Below are 19,562 nucleotides of genomic sequence, written 5' to 3' on the forward strand. Positions count from 1 at the left end.
GATCACTTGATTTGCGTGTTGGTTAATGTTCGATACCAAGTTAAAAAATTGATTTGGTAGTTGACGATTTATTGGTTTGGGTTGGGATGGAAACTCGACAGAAGTGAATATTAACTCGAGTTTATTAATTAGTTTGTTTGATTTGAATTGGATATTAATGTTGTTAAATTAGGGTTGATTCTGATTCGTAGATGTTACTAAACGCAATAGTATCATGATAGAACGTGGTTTGGGTAGGCAAAGTTAGGATTAAATATTTTGTTGAATGTTTGAAATTTTGTTGAGTGATTGAAGTTCTATTGAATAGTTTGGTTTTCTCGTACTGAAAAAAAATGTATTTACTTAGCTGGGGAATGCCCCAAGGCCTTATGTACTTATTCGCTGGGGAATGCCCCGAGGTATCTTGTACGCAAAGGAGGTTCGTGATAAAGGCCCAAGGCATCGGGTACAGCATTGGAGCTTAGTTTAGGATTAGCGTCGGTTTACTTTCAGTACCTTTTTTGTTTCGGGTTGTAATAATTGGACTGGACATTATATTTTGGATTATTTTGTTTTTGTTTGCTTGAGTGATTGATTTTGCGTGCTTTGTGTGGTTTATGCATTTGTAATGTCAATTTAGCCGATACTCTCTGCCAAGCGATCGTGGTCAAACCACGGGATCGAGGGGTGCCTAACACCTTTTCCTCGGTCAATAGAATTCCTTAGCCGGAATCTCTGTTCGCAAACCAGTATTAAAGAGTCAAAACTGTTTCAAAAAGGATTTTCCAAAGGTGACTTGGCACACCGGATTATGCGAAGTGGCGACTCTGAATAAGAAAAAATAATGTAAATAATCCTTTTTTTCGAAACAAATTTTTTATTTTTCTGTCACTTAACAATAAAACCCTTTCGAACTTAAAATTCTTTCTTTTGGAGTCGAAAAAGGGGTGTGACAGCTCTGGCGACTCTGCTGGGGACTTGTTCAGAATTCGAGCTTATTTTGGAGTCGTATCGGCTTTGTTTGACACTATGGGTGTATAAACATTTTGTTTGTGTTGTTTGGTGTTATTTTCTTATCATTATGGATTGTTTTCGTGCTTTTTGTGTACAGTATTTATCCTATGTGTTGCCGCTTTTATATCTGGCATCATGTGTCTACCCCCAGGCCTTCTTTCTGCAACAAGTCCATAGTGCACGTGTTGTACACGACCTCTAGTTGAGTCACCCTTATTTTAGGGGGGGAGCTGTCGGTGTTATGGAGTAGGTGAAAAGCAAAGCAGCCTCTATTGACCATACACTCCCCCGAACAGCCTTGTTAGTGAACCACAACATAGGTCAGCCTTTAGGTCATGCTTATGTGCATCATACTGAGACCTAGCGGGACCCACATGGTCCTTTGTAGGAGACTCACCTCTAAGGCATCCCGACGTGCTAACTGTTGCATCTTTAAAGGTAACGTGGTCATTTGACGGACTGATTAAAAAAAAATTAGGAGTAAGGTGTGTAGGCAAAAACGAAAAAGATTTTTTTTTTACGTTTTGCATTTATCTTTATGGCTTTTGTTCTTCACAATCCAAAAACTCAAAAAGATTTTTTTTTACGTTTTGTATTTATCTTCTCAAAGTACCGTAAGTTCAAAAAAAAAAGAAAAAAAAGGTTTTTGTTTGCCTTTTCTACTTGTTTGTCAAAAGCAAAAATACCAAAAAGATTTTTCTTCATAATTGGTGGTGTTAGTCTTAGTTGAAGTGTCTAGTTGAAAATCCAATAAGTTTTTATTCATTTGTTTTTTGTTGTGTCTCTTAAGTTAGGGTCAATTTATTAGCTAATCGTTAATTGTCCAATCTGAATGAACTACGCATACCTGATTCCCTTCCCTCAAGTTGGGATACATAGGCAACCCTCGGTGGGTCCGGTAATCTTTGTGTTGGCCTTTGTCTTATTATTAGCCTAGGTCTCTCTCCCCGTAATCTAGAGTTGTTAACAAAGTAGACTAATTTTTCTCAGTACTTCTGTTCGGCAAATTGGAGTCATGAAGTGGTCTGTCCTATCGACATATGTTTGCGTCAAAAATCTCAAGGGTTGGGAATCTTCTACTCCTGTCGAATTTTTTGAGATAGCGTCTTATGTGTTATTATAGAATGGATTTGTCCACCAAGTCTAGAGTCCTGCTGGTTGTCAACGTGCCCAAAAAGTTAATCAAGTGGTGGGAAATGTTTAACTATGTTGATCAGCAGAAACTGATTAAAATATTAGGTGATCTTACGAAACTTCTGCATGTTACCCCTCGTCCAAATTTAATAGAGGCTTTGTTGACCTTTTGGGATCCAAGTAGTTTGGTTTTCAGGTTTGGGGAATGTGAAATGACTCCTACTTTGGCAGAAATATCTGGTTTGTTGCATTTGCCCTATATCGAGAAGGATATGATCCGAGCACGAAATCATACTGGTGTGAGATTTTTGCAGTCTTGTGGTTTAAAAAGTAAGGGTATGCGTTTGGGTTGTTTAAGTGATTCGTGGATTTCCTTAGATTTTTTGTTCGCTAGATTCAGGCCCTCGGAAGGTTTTGATTGCTTTTGGGATGAATTTCATATGACTAAGGAGAAGTGGGAGAGAAAGCATCTTGAAGTCTTCACCCTCGCTTTGTTAGGTACTTTAGTGTTTCCGCTAGAAGAAAGACGTATTAATACACATTTGCAATCTGTGGTGAGGGCTCATACCCATGATCTTAACAGAAATATATAAGGCTTTAACCGAAGTGAAGGGGGGGTGAGATTTTTTAAGGGTAGTAACCTGATATTGCAGTTATGGATGATGGAGCATTTTCATGCGCCTTATTTAGTTAGACCAGACGTGGTAGATCGTTGTATTCCCAATCGAGTGAAAGCCATGGACCTCAGGTTGCGTTTGGATAAATTTTTGCTACCCGTGGGAGTCAACGCTTGGATTGAATTTCTTGAGTCAAGAACCGGGGATAACATTTTGTGGACGTGTTTGTGGCTTCGACCAAAGATAATCTTGTTTGGTTGTCAAATGCAGCCCCTTTTAGTTATGTTAGGGCTTAATTGCACTATACCATACAGTCCTTCTAGGGTAATGCACCAGTTGGATAGGCCGCAGGACGTGCCACCAGTAGTGGATCTTCTAAACGATGTTGAGTACTTCAAGGACCAAGCCTTAGGTGAAAACAAATACGAGCAATTTTGTAAGCATGCAACAAAGCTAGGTGTGGACACTCTCAAAGAAAGTTTGAATAATCCGGGGTACACTCAGGGATATGGGGTCTGGCTTGAATCTGTCCCTCGGGGTATCAGTCAACCCTTACCAGCGCAGCTTAGAGGGAGAATACAGGAAGAATGCATAGTTGATGAACATTAGGATGAAAGTGCGGGGTCCAAAGTGGATGCACTGAGAGTTCAGTTAGCATATTTGTTCAAGACGGTAGAAAGGTGTCACGATAATCTTTCCAAGTGCACTCCTCATAAGGCAGGAATATGTCGTCTTAGGGGTCTAGAATATTATTTTGTATTTGTTGTTTAGTTTTTAAAGCGGTCCTAAATTCGTTGCATGTTTTGTTTCTTTCTTTCATTAAATGTTATGAGGTTACGTCTTTCTTTTGTTTGTTTGTTTTCGTTTTTGCGAAAAAAAAAATTCAATTATGTAATGTTTTTGCATATGCTGCCCGAACTATGCAAGATCTGGTTCATGTATAACATAATACGTAGGCAACCTGCTTTTGGGTTCGATCTAATCATTTTGTTTCGTTGTTTTTCATTTTTTTAAAAAAATAAAAGCAAAAGCCATAAAAAATGATAAAATAAAGGTAGATAGCGAGAGAAGAAAAGAAAGAAAGGATGATGAGACAAGAAAGGAAAAGAACAGAGATTGATACAAAAAAAAAGTGAGAGGGAAAGAAAAAAAATATAATAAATAATTATAATAATAATAAGTGTAGATAAAAATAAGTGTAGATAAAAATCGGGATGATGTTAAAATGACCTCGCTACCCTCAAAAGCTGGTAGAAATGAACATGAATTTAGGACAATTTTACCAATGTGATTCCCATGCTTGTCGTGTGCCCTGATCCTAACGGATGTCATCTTTGATGAGCATGTTCTTTCAGATAACAGTGGTAGGTTTGCAGCACTCTGGCTAGTCACCCATACTTCACTAGATCCAAAGCAAAGCTTGCCATGGCTAGCAGGGAGATTGAAAATTCGCTCATTGACCCAGATCAGGATCACAGGAAAGAAAGTTCAGAACACAATGATGAGGTAGTAAGGCTCAGGCAACAATTGATGGAGTTGCACCGGGCATGGGCCAGCGGAATGCCTCCTCCTCCGCTCCCTGAAGGTCTTGGGAATAACTTTAATTGCCCACCGCTCTATCAGGCGCAATTCTCTGCTCCTACTGAGTCACCTGAGCACGCGCCAGGATTCACTCCGAGACATTATTATCCTGGCAGTTCTGGTGTGCCCTTGGCAGCTCCCCAATCAAGACCCGCTACTCACCTGGCGCTACCGATCACACCGGTATTCGTGGCTCCGACACCACCTGAAGCTCCCATATATGCTATGCGTCCCATAATGGGGCTTCCTAGGTCTGCAAGTGAGCCGGTATTGAAGGTTCCAGATAGTCAGTATTATGCCCCGGAGCTTACTTTGAAAATGAATGAACCGTATGGGTACACTCAGCCACCTGCATTTCCATTTGATACAGAGAAACCTGTCACAACAGAGGAATAGGAAATCATAGCACGGAAGTTGAAAAGTTTAGAACAGTCTATGAAAAATTTGCAGGGAATCGAAGATTATAAGAGTGTTTCCTATAAAGATCTTTGCATGTTCCCAGACATCAACCTTTCCCTCGATTTTAAAATGCCCAAGTTCGAGAAGTATGCAGGGCACGGTGATCTCGTGGAACACTTGAGACATTATTGCAACCAGTTGAGGGCTGCAAGAGGAAGGGAAGAGCTGCTCATGGCCTTCTTTGGCGGGAGTCTTTCTAATCTGGCTTCAGAATGGTTTATCGATCAAGATATCGACAAGTGGAACAGCTGGGATGACTTAGCTTCTGAATTTGTTCAACATTTTCAGTATAACATCGACCTGATTCTGGACGAAAAATCCTTGGCCAACATGAAGAAGAAAAGCACTAAAGGTTTTAGGGAATACGCAATAAGGTGGCGTGAACAGGCCGCAAGGGTAAAGCCTCCAATGAAAGAAAGTAAGTTGGTAGAGGTTTCATTCAGGCACAGGATGAGACCTATTTTCAACATTTACTTCCAGCAATGGGAAAGTCTTTTATTAAAGTCTTCAAAATGGGGGAGATGATAGAGGACAGAATCAAGACCAGCTGAATAGTGAGTTTTGCCGCATTAAAAGCCACCACACAAGCAATTCAAGGTGGATCTGGCACATTCGAAGGTAAAAAAAAAGAAAGAGGACGTGGCGACTGTCGTAGGTGGAATCCATTCCTATCCCAAAAGACCACCTCGCCCGTATCCCCAATCCCAAGCCCAAGTCTACGCCCAAGCTCTATATATTCCTCCCCACCATTACTACCCTCTATAAAATCCTTTATATTCCACTCCACCATCCCCGTACCCAGTATATAGCACGCAGCCATATGCCCAAACCCCTTCTTACCTGTAATAGCGTGTGCAAGCTCCACAAAATCTCCCATCCGCTCCACCGAATTACCAAAACCCCTCCAGACCCGGTTTTTAACCTAGGCCCGAGTATAAGAAAGAGAAAGCGGTCAAAAATCAATTCACACCTCTTGGGGAGTCATATGCTAGCTTGTTTAATAGGTTGAGAAAGTTGAAGGTCTTAAGCCCAATTCAAGAAAGGCTTTCAAACCCACCGCCGAGGAATCTCGATTATTCTTTAAGGTCTCCATACTGCTCTCACATGCCAGGCCATGATATCAAGAAATGCTGGAATTTAAAGAGAGCTGTCCAAGATTTAATTGACATAAATCAAATGCTGGTCCAGGCCCCGGAGAGTCCAAACATTAACCAGAATCTGCTGCCAACCCATGCTGAAACCAATATATTAGAATTGATATATGATGGGAAAGAGTCTTAAAGGTGTTAAAGCCTATTTTCACGGTACATACCATTGAGGAGAGATCGGTGAATGTAGAAGAGTCTTTGAAAGCAATATCATTAAGCCAGGAAGGAATGAGAGAAAATAAAGCCCAAGAAAGCATAAAGAAACCCCTGATCACAGTACAAGGCACCAGAAGGTATGTTGATTTAAGTCAGAATAAACCTAAGTTGACAGTGGTAAGAGCTCTGAGTCAGCCCATATTGACGGTGAAAGGAGCACTGGCAGCGCCTATTGTCCTTAAACCGGTGACCCAACCTCCAATAGTTGATACGAAAAGGGTTCCTAGAATTATGGGCAGACTGTGATGACCTATCATGCGAAAAAAGTAGTGGAAGATATAGATGAGGTAGGGGGTTTGACTAGGTCAGGAAGATGCTTCGTGCCTAAAAGTTTAAGAAAGTCCAAGCCAATTGTGAGTGGACCGTCATCTATCAAAAAGCCTATCACCGAAGAAGAAGCCGAAGAATTTTTGAAAAAGATGAAATTGCTAGAGTATTCAATAATAGACCAGTTGAAGAAAATCCCTGCTCAAATTTCCCTCTTATCTTTGTTGTTGCACTCCAAGGAGCATCGTGATATTTTACTGAAGGTATTAAATGAAGCATATGTTCCTAGGGAGATTACAATAAATCAGCTTGAGAAAATGGTCAGAAAAATCTTTGAGGTCAATCAAATCAGCTTTTCTGGCGATAAATTGCCTGTTGAAGGCACAGGGCATAACCTGGGCCTTTACATTACAGTGAAGTATGAAGATTTCTACATCACTCGATGGTTCAAAATCAAACTCCATTGGCGAAATAGAACTAATGTTGATCATAGGGCCTATTGAATTTGCCATAGAGTTCCAAGTATTGAACGTAGACTCCTCTTACAATCTGTTGTTGGGAAGGCCGTGGATCTACAAGGCCAAGGCGGTTGCATCTACACTGCACCAAATGATTAAGTTTGAACATGATAGGAAAGAAGTGGTTATTCATGATGAAGGAGATTTGTCCGCCTGCAAAGATTCTCCCTTGTCTCTTATTGAAGCAAATAACGTAGAGGAGACATTCGTCTATCAAATTTTTGATACAGTGCCAGTGAATCGTATTCTTGAATGGCAGGCTATACCAGGACCGCAATTGTCTTCCACTTCTATCTTGATGGTGAGTGAAATTTGGAAATACGGATTTGAGCCAGGAAAGGGTTTGGGAGCGTCTCTGCACGGTATAGTTCTTCCCATATATCCGAGTAAGAACATGGGCACGTTTGGTTTGGGATTTGAGCCTACGATGGAAGATCTGAAAAAAGCCAAGGGAAGGAAAAAGAAAACATGGTCACTCCCTCGCCCAATGCCACTACTCAGTGAATCATTTATTAAGAGCGGTGTCACGAAGCATGTGGAATTTGAAGTTGAATTGGTTGATGACTGCCAGAACCTTTTTATTGAAGTTGATATGGTCGAAGCAGAAGAAGGTACCAGTATGGAAGACGTGCAATTCATAGGTCCAGCTGTCCGGCTCAATAATTGGGAAGCCACTCCTCTCCCCGTCAGAAGGGAGTTTTAGTAGTTTATTTTGTTTTTCTTTCTATTTATCTGGGTTATTTCAGGGTTGTAATTCGGATTTTAGTTTGTTTATGTTATGTTGGCATCTATGCTTAAACCCTTCTATCTTTTTATTTAATAAAATGCAATGTCCCTTTTGTTTCGTGTCTAATATATTTTATTTTTCTTTTTTTTAAATATACAGTTCTCTTTATGCTAATTCTAATGACATGACATACATGCGAAATTTTCAGCCTGATCTTAAAATCCAAAATAATCAAGATGTAATGAAGCAGGATGGGGAATATGATGAAGAAGAAGCACTAGAAGAAATAAACAAAGAGTTGGAACAGTTTGAAGACAAACCGAATCCTAATTTGAATGAGACTGAGCCAATAAATTTAGGGAATCAAGAAGATGTTAGGGAAACTAAAATCAGTGTACATGCTTTGCCACAGCTAAAAGATGGAATTATTCAAGCATTAATTGATTATAAGGATGTTTTTGCATGGTCTTATGATGATATGCCTGGTTTAAGAACTGAATTAGTGGCTCACAAATTGCCAACTGACCCCGCATTCCCTCCTGTCAAATAGAAGTTGAGGAAGTTTAAAACTGATGTAAGTATTAAAATCAAAGAGGAAATCATGAAACAACTTAAAGCCAAAGTAATTCGAGTGGCTCGTTATCCCATGTGGTTATCCAATGTTGTTCCCGTACCAAAGAAAGATGGAAAAATTTGAGTATGTGTTGATTACCGTGATTTGACCAGAGCAAGTCCGAAAGATGATTTTCCACTGCCCAACATCCATATTTTGCTAGACAACTGTGCTAAACACAAGGTTGCCTCTTTTGTGGATTGCTATACCGGATATCACCAGATCATTATGGATGATAAAGACCCAGAGAAGACATCTTTTATCACACCATGGGGGACTTATTGTTATCGAGTGATGCCATTCGGTTTGAAGAATGCTGGAGCAACATACATGAGAGCCATGACCACTATGTTTTATGATATGATGCATAAGGATATTGAGGTCTACGTGGATAATGTGATTATTAAGTCAAAAAGTCGGTCCGACCATGTTAAAGATTTAAGAAAGTTCTTTGAAAGGCTTTGCAGGTATAATCTCAAGCTCAACCCGGCAAAATATGTATTTAGAGTTTCGTTTGGAACGCTGTTGGGGTTTGTAGTCAGCTGTGGGGGGATTGAATTGGATCCTTCGAAAATCAAAGCCATTCAGGATTTGCCCCCGTCCAAGAATAGGACGGAGGTGATGAGTTTTCTTGGTAGACTGAACTACATTAGCAGGTTTATTGCTCAACTCACAACCACTTGTGATCCCATATTCAAGTTGCTGAAAAAGAGTGTTGCGGTAAAATGGACTGAAGAATGTCAGGAAGCATTCGATCGAATCAAAAGATATTTGTCAAATCCGCCCGTGCTGGTACCCCCGGAGCCTGGTAGGCCTTTGATCTTATATTTATCAGTCATGGACAATTCTTTCAGTTGTTTCCTGGGTCAACATGATGTCACAGGTAAAAAGGAGCAGGCTATTTATTATCTGAGCAAGAAGTTCACCACATATGAGGCCAGGTATACTCTTCTTAAAAGGATGTGTTGTGCCCTAACTTTGGTATCACAGAAGTTGAAGCATTATCTCTCATCCTATACTACTTATCTCATCTACCGCATGGATCCTTTGAAGTATATCTTTCAAAAGCCTATGCGGACAGGTCGATTGGCAAAGTGGAAAATATTGCTTACCGAGTTCAACATTGTATATGTGACTCAAACCGCCATGAAAGCCCAAGCCTTGGCAGATCATCTTGCTGAGAATCCCATCGATGAAGAGTATGAGCCATTAAAGACATATTTTCCTGATGAAGAAGTGTCGTGTGTCGATGAATTTGTTATAGATGCTGATCCAGGTTGGAAGTTGTTCTTCGATGGAGCTGTCAATATGAAAGAAGTCAGAATAGGTGCGGTTCTTATCTCTGAATCAGGACAACATTTCTCGGTAACAACACAACTTCGATTTTACTGTACTAACAATATGGCAGAGTATGAAGCCTGCATTCTTGGTTTGATCTTAACTGTTGATATGAGAGTCCAAGAATTATTGGTGTTGGGAGATTCGGATTTGCTCGTCCATCAAATTCAAGGCGATTGGGAGACGCGAAATTTAAAGCTCATCCCGTATCGACAATGCTTGCAGGAGCTATGTCAACGGTTTGTGTTAGTAAAATTTAGGCATATTCCAAGGATTCATAATGAAATTACTGATGCTTTAGCCACTCTGTCTTCAATGCTCCAACATCCTGATAAAGCCTACATCGATCCAGTGCATATACAAAGTCGTGATCAGCATGCTTACTATAATACGGTTGAAGAAGAGCTCGATGGAAAACCCTAGTTCTTGAATATCAAGCGATACATTCAGTCAGGAGAATACCCAGCATATGCCACCAATGATCAAAAGAGGACTATTAGGCATTTGGCTAGTGGATTTTTCTTAAGTGAGGGAATCTTATATAAGAGAACCCTAGATCTAGGACTTTTGAGGTGTGTAGATGTAAGAGAAGCCTCGGAAATCATGGTTGAAATACACTCTGGAGTATGCGGGTCGCATATGAACGGTCATGTATTATCAAAGAAGATTCTTCTAGCAGGTTATTACTGCCTTACTATGGAGAGGGATTTTATTCAATTTGTTCGAAAGTGTCATCAATGTCAGGTACACGGCCATCTGATATGTTCTCCTCCTATTGAGTGGCATGCAATGGACGCTCTATGGCCATTTGTGGCTTGGGGAATGGATGTGATTGGACCGATTGAGCCGAAGGCATCAAATGGACATAGATTCATTTTGGTAGCCATTGACTACTTCACAAAGTGGGTAGAAGCAGTAACTTTCAAGTCAGTGACAAAGAAGGTTGTGGTAGATTTTGTTCATGCCAATATCATTTGTAGATTTGGAATTCCTAAGATGATCATTACAGACAATGCTGTCAATCTCAATAGTCATTTGATGCAAGAAGTGTGTCAACAGTTTAAGATCGCACATCGAAATTCTACTCCATATCTCCCAAAGGCCAATGGTGCTGTAGAAGCCGCCAATAAAAATATAAAAAAGATACTGCGAAAAATGGTACAAGGGTCTAGATAGTGGCATGAAAAGTTGCCATTTGCATTTCTAGGTTATCGCACCACTTTTTGCACTTCAACAGGGGCAACTCCATATTTATTGGTGTATGGGACAGAAGCAGTCATCCCTGCAGAGGTTGAAATTCCCTCTCTTCGAGTCATTGTAGAAGCAGAGATTGATGATGACGAAGGGTAAAAACTCGACTGGAACATTTGAGTTTGATTGAGGAAAAAATGCTAACGTTTGTGTGTCATGGCCAGTTGTATCAGAGGAGGATGGCTCGAGCGTATAACAAAAAGGTTCGTCCCAGGAATTTTGAAGTTGGTCAGTTGGTATTAAGACGTATCCTTCCTCACCAGGTTGAAGCGAAAGGCAAGTTCTCCCCTAACTGGCAAAGTCCCTTCATTGTGAAGAAAGTGTTGCCCAATGGAGCCTTATATTTGACAGATACTGAAGGCAAAATGGTGGAAATGGCTATCAATGCCGATGCGGTCAAAAGATATTATGTATGATATTTTATCTTTTGTTGATTTTATTGCATGTTTAGTACTTGCATTTTTTAAGATTGATATAATGAAGGCATTTTATTCTTCTATCCAAACATCGTGTCAACCTTTGTTTACCCGTTTGAGCTTTGTTTTAATTTTCTTTCATATCCCTCTTTTGGAATCAAAATAGAGTCAAAGATAAAAGTCAAGAAAATAATAATAAAAGAAAGAGTTCAAAAATAAAAAGAAAAAATGTGTGACCTGATTCTCCTCTCTCGGGAGTGAGATACGTAGGCTGCCCTATTTTGGGCTCGGTCCAACCAAATAAAGATTTAAGATTCACCCAGTCAACAAAAACTGAGGCATGAGTTAATGTGTTGTTTGAGTTGATTCCAAAAGTTGTAAGTCCCACCCCCACTTCAAGTGTCGTTTGAACCTCTTGCCATCTTTTTCTAACCTTATCCAAAAGTCAAGTTACAACCAAAGAAAGTCCTTCAGATCAATTGTTGATAATGTTAAGGCTAAGCATGCAATGGATATGATGATACATTGTGAGGTACCACTTGTCTCCCTTAGCACAAGAAATCAGAAAAGAAATACAAAAATGAGAGAGTCTTATTGGTGAAAACCCCCGTGGGTATCATAAGGCGATAGTGAGTTGAGAGAAATAAAAATGAGAGAGTCTTATTGGTGAAAACCCTCGCAGACACCATAAGGCGATGGTGAGTGGAGAGAAATAAAAATGAGAGAGTCTTATTGGTGAAAACCCTCACGGGCATCGTAAGGCGATGGCGAGTTCAAGAGAAAGGTGAAAAGTGAAAAGAAAGAGATTTGTTGGTGAAAGTCTTTTAAGATGTCGTCAATCGAATGTGATGTATGAGTCCAATGGATTTGAAGAAGCGGCTCAGCGGCAAAGGCACGAACTCAACAACAAATGGGGAGTTTGGATAGGAAGATCAGGCAGCTCAATCCAAAATGCATGTCATACTCATTGGAGTTAGTTGTCATATTCAGATAAGTTTTCTTTTTGAATATGGGACATTGCCCTTTTCTTGCATTTACATATTCATGCTTTTTGTCTTTTTATTGTCATTTATTAAAATAAAAGTCACCATCGTTTCTTTACATTTTAAGTCAAGTCTGTGTCAAAACAAGAGAGAAAGGATTTCAAAATTTACTACCAGTCTTTTCAATTATATGAGGAAAAGCCAAGGAACAACACAGGAAAGAAATATGATCGTAATTCAACACGAAACAAAGGAAGTCTATCAACCGATAGGCTGTTGGAGTCGTGGAAGCATTCAGATTTGGGAAAAGGGTGCACCTCAGAGGCATGGTAAAATAGAAACCCATTGTTCGAGTCAAAACCCGTTTCCCTCAATCTGGATCCAATTCAATGATGCGGCAAGACAGGTCAAGTGTTAGAGATTTGGAACAAAGATGAAAGGAACGAGTGCTGGGACAGATACCTGAGAAGCCAAGAGCTGCAAGCCACCACTAAGTTTTTAACTGACAAATTTTCTTTGTTGAAATAGGGGCAAATTCGCTTCACTTAATTCAGTTACCATTGGAAATCCACATCCGTGGAATTTATTTTATGCTCAGGACCCTCCTGGAAAATGAGAATTTACTTTTAATTCAGGACCCTCCTGAAAAATGGGATTTTACTTTATGTTCAGGACCCTCCTAAAGAATGCGAATTTACTTTATGTTCAGGACCCTCCTGGAAAATGGGAATTTACTTTCAATTCAGGACCCTCCTGAAAAATGGAATTTTACTTTATGTTCAGGATCCTCCTAAAAAATGGAAATTTATTTTATGTTCAGGACCCTCCTGAAAAATGGGAATTTACTTTATGTTCAGGACCCTCCTGAAAAATGGGAATTTATTTTCTGCTCAGGACCCTCCTGAAAAATGAAATTTTACTTTATGTTCAGGACCCTCCTGGAAAATGGGAATTTACTTTCAATTCAGGACCCTCCTGAAAAATGGGAATTTACTTTATGTTCAGGACCCTCCTGGAAAATGGGAATTTACTTTCAGTTTAGGACCCTCCTGTAAAATGGGACTTTACTTTCTGTTCAGGACCCTCCCGGAAAATGGGACAATGCTTTCAAAAATGAAATACTACTTTACTATAATTTTGTTTGGGATAATTTTCGTTCTAGTTTTAATTTTAGGTTTCAGGAGCCCGCCTGAAGAACAGGGTGATGAAATAGCAAGTCAGGAGCCCGCCTGGAGAACAGAGTGAAGAAATGAAAAGTCAAGAAACAAAGTGATGGAATAGCAAGTCAGGAGCCCACCTGGAGAACAGAGTGAAGAAATGAAAATTCAAGCAACAAAGCGAAGCAATTGAAAGCCAAGCAACAAGTTGGAAGAAATGGCAAGTCAGGAGCCCGCCTGAAGAATAGGGTGATAAAAGTCGAGACAAGAGCCAACAGAAGCTTTATAGATAGGATTTTGTAATTTTATTTATGTTTTAACTTGTAATTTTTATTTTTTGATGTAATGACTGAGCCGCGGACCAGAACCTCACTAGACTCTCCAACTCGGTATAGTCCACTTCTCTTCCAATCCTTTGAAATACCTGTGACTTGATTCTCTCATAACTTGGGTAGGTAGGATATCTTAAGTCAAGACCCGGTAGTCCTTCTTCCTTCTGTTTCTTTCTTTGAATAATGGTCGGGTCAAAATTTGGTCTCGCTGTCTACTTCTTTGTCTAAAAACACTTTGTGTTTACATTCAAAGGGGGCATGATGTAGACACCTAATTTTGTCCCTCCCCGATATCGTTTTTACCTATTTTTTACCTTATCCTACCGTGTACCCTAACCCGTGTGATAATCCCTTCACAAAATGACAAAAATAACAATCCCCTAACTAATTTTATTTTTATCCTAACAACCTATCCAATCAAAACAAGACACCTACCTACCCTACCCTAACAAACTCTACTCCACGTCACCCTACCCCAAATCCCTAACATATATGTACATATCCATACATAGATATAGATGGAAAAAAGGACCAAAAATGGATTTTCCACTTTAAGAAAAGAAGGGGGTCCCACACACTATTAGAAAGGGGAATTCCCATTTTTCCATTCATTCACATCACTCTCAGAATATACATAAACAATATATACACCATAGGAGGCCATTTTTTGGAAGCATTGCCTTTGGCTTCTTCTTCATCCATCATCACTGCCATAAAAGCTCACAGCAAAGAGCTTCATTTTTACTCACTGGCACCTTCACTCACCAACGATACACACACATAAATCTCACCATAAAACACGTACTGACACACAAAATCACACACCCAGTGAGATTGAGAGTAGATCGAGAGAAAACTAGGTAGAGAAAGAGATTTAACAATGATAGAGAGAGAAAACGAAGCAGAAGGGGACGTGAGAGGTAGGGGAGTATCGTTATTTCGTTATTGTTCTAGCAATAAACTCGTTGGAAGTGCGTCAAGACTGTCACAAATCCGTTTAAACCCATCAGAATACGGCACAACTGGTACGTTTCTGTTTGTTTGCGGTCATCACTGAAGCTACGGGAGTCGCGGCATCGTAAAGCAGTCAAGTGAATCTCGATTGGCTTTCGATTCCATTCGAAACTTATTAGGATCTTGAACAGATTTCTCTGGTTCTCATTATATTTAGCTCAGGTTTGTTGATTCTCATTTCGGATTCTTGGACTTGGTTTTCGTTTGTATTGACCAATCTATTGAGATTAGTTTGAGTATCAAAGTCGGAGTTCGTGGCTATTGGGGTTCCATTTGAAATTTCAATTTCGGGTTTTCTTTATTATCAACGAAAGTCGATATCGAAAGGTCCATTTCTGATCCCTTTTAGTAATTTTTTTTAATTTTGATATGTGGTGTGGTGAATTGATATTGTGTAAATCTTTCTCTATTGGATTTGGTGTTTTCTGAATCACAGAAGTTGGTTAATCGATCACTTTATTTGCGTGTTGGTTAATGTTCGATACCAAGTTAAAAAATTGATTTGGTAGTTGAAGATTTATTGGTTTGGGTTGGGATGGAAACTCGACAGAAGTGAATATTAACTCGGGTTGATTAATTAGTTTGTTTGATTTGAATTGGATATTAATGTTGTTAAATTAGGGTTGATTCTGATTCGTAGATGTTACTAAACGCAATAGTATCATGATAGAACGTGGTTGGGTAGGAAAAGTTAGGATTAAATGTTTTGTTGAATGTTTGAAATTTTGTTGAGTGATTGAAGTTCTATTGAATAGTTTCGTTTTCTCGTACTGAAAAAAAAAATGTATTTACTTAGCCGGGGAATGCCCTGAGGCCTTATGTACTTATTCGCCGGGGAATGCCCCGAGGTATCTTGTACGCAAAGGAGGTTTGTGATGAAGGCCCAAGGCATCGGGTAAAGCATTGGAGCTTAGTTTAGGATTAGCGTAGGTTTACTTTCAGTACCTTTTTTATTTCGGGTTGTAATAATTGGACTGGACATTATATTTTGGATTATTTTGTTTTTGTTTGCTTGAGTGATTGTTTTTGCGTGCTTTGAGTGGTTTATGCATTTGTAATGTTAATTTAGCCGATACGCTCTACCAAGCAATCATGGTCAAACCACGGGATCAAGGGGTGCCTAACACCTTCCCCTCGGTCAACAGAATTCCTTAGCCGGAATCTCTGTTCGCAAACCAGTATTAAAGAGTCAAAACCATTTCAAAAAGGATTTTCCAAAGGCGACTTGGCACACCGGATTATGCCAAGTGGCGACTCTAAATAAGAAAAAATAATGTAAATAATCCTTTTTTTTCGAAACAAATTTTTTATTTTTCTGTCACTTAACAATAAAACTCTTTCGAACTTAAAATTCTTTCTTTTGGAGTCAAAAAAGGGGTGTGACAATTCATATATTATATAATTCAGGTCTGTGGTGTGATGTGACACATCTCATAGATCGAAATTTTTATTTGTCTATTTTTTTAATATTTTGAACTTTTTCATCGTACCTTTCACTAAATGTGTTCTACAATTACATCAAACTACCCACAATATGCTTGTAGAAAGTGTTGTCAATCCTTTTTTTGTAGCACTTTTTTCAAGCTTCAGTGTGACAAAATTAGCCCAAACCTATTTGACCAGCCCAACTTGCTCATGTTTTGATGGATTGGGCTAAAGTGATTTTGAAGATGGACTGATTTGAGTCAGCCTAACTGAACCCATCATAAATCATCAACCCAATGGGCTCATAATGATGCCCAACTTTGACCCATAAAAATATTTAAACCTACTACTTATAGTTCAATTTTTTTATATTTTTAATATTTTTTAGTTGCTTCAATTATATTCTTTTTCGGTCTTGAAAAAATTATTGTAATAAATAATTTTTTTAATAAAAATAAAGTGGATTTAATTTCCCCCGAAACTCTATATCCAATTTTTTTAATAAAAATAAAGTGGATTTTTTTAATAAAACTCGTTTTTACACGTGTATCCAACCTCATATTTACACGTGTCCAACTGGACAGATATATGTTATTAAAATATGAAAAAAAAAGTCTAGGGGGTAATAGGACCCCCGCAAAGTTCAGTATGCGCTCAATTGGAAATCCGGTCAAAATTCAAGTATTTTTGTGAGTATTATCCCTAAAACATATGAGCATACATTCTAAATTGAGGTTTCTTTCTTTTTTTTATGCAGGGAATGCTAGATGAATCTCTATTTGACTCGTTTAATTTGCCAATGTATTTTCCTTCTCCTGAAGACATGACTAAAGTGGCGGAGAAAAATGATTGTTTTAGTATTGAGATAATGGAGTTGACATATCCCAAATCAAAGCTTGTAGAAGAGGCTGATGCAAAGACTTTAATGATAAATCTAAGGGCTGTTTTAGAAGGACTAATAATAAGTCACTTTGAAAGTAAAATAGCAGAAGAAGCTTGTGCAAGGACTATTCTTAAAAGTGAAGAGATTTCGACATGAATGAAAGCGAATTATGAGAAATCATGTCCATTGTTAATTAGTGGTATTCAAACTTTATCTATATTTTATACTTTTTCTTTTCTTTATATTTTTTGAGCTCACTAATTGGATATGTGAACAGAGTAATAATGCTACTTTGACTTAGTATTGATAACGGGGGTATTTGTCTGTCTTTGTTTATAATTGAGATGTTTGAATTAGCTTTTAAAATTAACTTCCTCGTTAAGATTTAAGTGATACGACTTTGACTTAAAGTCTATAGACGGTAAAGTGAGCATTGACAATAATTTAAACTTGATTTTACAAAATGTTGGCGTGCTTTATTTTTATTTTTTTTTTAAAAAGGCTTAAAGATTTCACATTAACAATATTTATTTATTAAAAAAAAAAAAGCTTAAATATTCCACGTTAACAATATCTACTGAAAATATGGCCTAACTTTGAAGGCGAAGTGAAGATAGTTGAGTGATTTTATAGGTGAAGTGAGAATATTTGATTGACTTCACTGGTGAAATGACAACAATTGAATAATTTTTCTGTTACAAAGTAAAATTGAGCGATTATATCTAAGATAATTGTCATTAGTTAAGTGATTTATTAAGATAATTTGCCAATGTATTTTCCTCTCCCGCAGACATGACTAAAGTGGTGGAGAAAAATGGTTGTTTTAGTATTGAGATAATGGAATTGACATATCCCAAATCAAAGCTTGTGGAAGAGGCTTATGTAAAGACTTTAATGATAAATCTAAGGGCTGTTTTAGAAGGACTAATAATAAATCACTTTGAAAGTGAAATAGCAGAAGAAGCTTGTGCAAGAACTATTCTCAAAAGTGAAGAAATTTTGACATGAATGAAAGTTAATTACGAGAAACCAAGTCAATTATTTGTCGCATTGAAGTGCAAATAAACTTTAAGTGTGAAGGAATCGATATATTATATGATGTGGCACATCGTACGAGCAAGCTTTCTAATTATGTTTTTCTTTAATGTTTTTGTGTTTTTTCTCATTTCTTTCACTTTATGTTCTCTATATATACACAATGAAAATTAAAAATTCTCTTTGTTAATATGTTCTTAATTTGCCTCCCTCTCTTGCTCTTCTTCTACCCATTAATATGTTTTATGTTTTAATTCCTCTATGAAAAAAAAATAGAAATGTATCCCAAGGATGTATTTGTTGGAGTCTCACATCGGTGGGTTAAAGGGTCCTTGGTCTCCTTATATGGTCTTGGGCAATCCTCCCCTAATGAGCTAGCTTTTGAGGTTGAGTTAGGCCAAAGGTTCATTTCTTTATCAGTATTCAGATGATATTAAAATGATAAAAGGATCATTCATCGAGATGACCTTCATTTGGGGTGATAAAGTAATGTACACACAATGGAAAATAGGTTTTTTTTGTCAAGAAGACTACTTAGGATGCGATCATACCAACACTAACGCATTGGATCCCATTAGAACTTCGAAGCTAAGCGTGCTTGGGCGAGAGTAGTGTTAGGATGGGAGACTCCCTGGAAAGTTCTCGTGTTGCATCCCTTCTTTGAAGGAGAGTCTTGGAGTAGCTGGTAAAGTTACGTTGTTGTCATATGAACAGTAGGTCACGGGTTCAAGACTTGGAAACAGCCTCCAACAGAAATACAAGGTAAGACTGCGTAGAATACACCTTAGTGGGTGGGACCCTTTTTCGAACCCTGCGTATTGCGGAAGCTTTAGTGCACTGAACTGCCCTAACTACTCAAGTGAGAGGACCAAAGTAGGTATATTTTATATCTTAGGTCCTAATAACTATGGATTGAAGGTAGGGTGTCAAAGTGTCAAACCTTACATCTAAATGTGTTTGTGATACCCAAAGAAATAGTAACTAAAGATAACCATAAAGTAATCAACATGGGTTGTGGTGCAGCGGATGGGGTTGCTCCACCCTTAACCAGAAGTCGATGGTTTGATCCTCGGCATGGAGAAAAACTCTGTTGGGAGCTCTACCCTCAAATGGGGCCCTACCCGGCGCGAATACGGATTAGTCGGGTTCCAATGTGGGTACCGAACACCAGCTGGAAAACCAAAAAAAAAGATAACCATAAAGTCCAAGTCATGTTACAGTTGCGACAAGTGCAAAAAGGTTGTAAATTGTACTAATATAAAGGAAAATAATATCTCCAATAATTTACTATACAAATTTTGTCCACACAATACCAATTAATTATTTGATTGAAACCATCTTTTGTTAGGACTAAGCCTGTCAAGTGGGCCATTTAAAGGACCCAACCCGGTTGGACCCGGCCCAGTAAGCCTAGGACTTTAGGGTTCCGGGTCCCGGGCCGGTTATTTTGTAATT

The 19,562-nt window shown here is 38.6% G+C and overlaps 1 non-coding gene and 1 pseudogene across 1 annotated transcript; both read left to right on the forward strand.

The window, feature by feature from the left end:
- Positions 1 to 18,080, forward strand: part of LOC107856649 — a 23,127-nt pseudogene extending 5,047 nt beyond the window's left edge.
- A 564-nt stretch (positions 18,081 to 18,644) lies between these two features.
- Positions 18,645 to 18,763, forward strand: LOC124886936. The gene has a single exon (XR_007044332.1). It is a non-coding gene; the product is annotated as a 5S ribosomal RNA (ribosomal RNA).
- Positions 18,764 to 19,562: the final 799 nt, after the last annotated feature.

This window comes from Capsicum annuum, chromosome 8 (assembly GCF_002878395.1).
Source record: "Capsicum annuum cultivar UCD-10X-F1 chromosome 8, UCD10Xv1.1, whole genome shotgun sequence".
Classification (NCBI taxonomy): domain Eukaryota; kingdom Viridiplantae; phylum Streptophyta; class Magnoliopsida; order Solanales; family Solanaceae; genus Capsicum; species Capsicum annuum.